Source organism: Myotis brandtii, unplaced genomic scaffold (assembly GCF_000412655.1).
Source record: "Myotis brandtii unplaced genomic scaffold, ASM41265v1 scaffold657, whole genome shotgun sequence".
Lineage (NCBI taxonomy): Eukaryota > Metazoa > Chordata > Mammalia > Chiroptera > Vespertilionidae > Myotis > Myotis brandtii.
In genome coordinates this window covers 1,298,494-1,299,856 of record NW_005370552.1, presented here as the reverse complement: position 1 = coordinate 1,299,856, position 1,363 = coordinate 1,298,494, and the positions used below count along the sequence as shown (strand labels likewise).

Genomic DNA, 1,363 nt, shown 5'->3' with positions numbered 1-1,363 from the left:
TCTCTGGGCTCTAAATGGCCCTGTAAGCTGAAGACTCCCAAATACATCACATCAGCTTGGGCATCTCCCATGAACCCCTGAGTCGTTTATCCAGCTGCGGCCTCAGCCTCCCCACGTGCGTGCCCAGCAGCCCTGACACCTGCTCTTCCTGCAGCCGGTTCCAGCCCCAGCCCTTCCCACTGTGCAGTCCAAAAGCCTGGCATCACCCTGGAGGCATCCCTCTCACACCCACATGCAGCCCTTCCACAGGTGTGTAGCCTGTGCCCTCAGACTAGACGCGGAGTGGCAGCATCCCAGCCCCGCTGCTCCCACCCATCTCTCCGCTGGGCTAGTGCAGGGGCCCACGCTGCTCTCCCTGCTCCTCCTCTCAGGGCTTCTCCATCTACTCTCAGCACAGTGGCCAGGCCATCTTGTTGAAATGCAAGTCACACCCTGGCCCTCCGTGCTCAGAGCTCTCTGGTGGCTTTCTGTCGGCTCACAGTGGCCTCAAGCCCTCCTGTCTCCTACAACGATCTAAAGAACGCTCCCCGCCACCTCTCTGACCTCATCCCGGTCACTTCCTTCCTCACTCCACTGCAGTCAGCTGGTCTCCTGGGCACACCCAGCCCCAGGCCCTTTGCACCTGCTGTTCCCTCTGCTTGGAATGCTCTTCCCCGAGTCATTCACGGGGGTTGCCTCCCTCCCTCTCTTCACCTCTGATTAGTGACACCTTCTCCTACTGCCCCTCCCTGCTTCACTTCCCTCCCTAGCACTTCCATCTCAGAGGTTATACTATGCATCTCTCTATTGACCCTGATGGTTACCCATCCCTCCCCTGTTAGAACAGATTTCATTGGTTTCCTTTGTGCCTAGAGGAGTGCCTGGCACACAGTAGGTACTTAATATTTGTCGGATGAAAGAGAAATGAATGGATGGATGCAGTGGCAATTAGATAAATGTTCTATTGGCATGTGTCTTACAGGCAACGTCTGAAGGCCAAGGATGCCGACTGGCCCTGGCAGGGCCTTGCTCCCCTGTCCCAGGCCTGGGAGTGGACAGACGCCTCAGTGCTCACCGGTCCTGGAGTTCCAGTGGAGTGACCGCCCACCGTCTTCCTTTCCCTCAGCCTGCAGGTAAGCACTGGTGGCTTTCAATTTGCTCTGCTATAGCTCATAAGCCGCGGTGGTTCTGCAGGCCTGAACGCTGGGCTGTTGCTCTTGGAACATTCTAGAAAGCTCACGGGCCGCAGTGAGAGATGCATGAGGTTTAACTGCATTGTTGGTGCCAGCAGGGCTTGGTGCCCCTCAGGCATGAGAATGAGAGAGCTTTGCTTTCCCATCAGCCCTTGCAGGCTGCCTCAGCGGAAATCAGCCTCACTGAGTGA

General features: G+C 57.1%; 1 long non-coding RNA gene across 1 annotated transcript in view; it reads left to right on the top strand.

Annotated features, from left to right (window-relative positions):
• Window positions 1-1,096, top strand: part of LOC106723834 — a 97,144-nt gene extending 96,048 nt beyond the window's left edge. Inside the window, exon 3 of the long non-coding RNA XR_001359558.1 lies at window positions 962-1,096. This is a non-coding gene — a long non-coding RNA (uncharacterized LOC106723834). The remainder of the gene's footprint in view (window positions 1-961) is intronic.
• The last annotated feature ends 267 nt before the right edge of the window (window positions 1,097-1,363 follow it).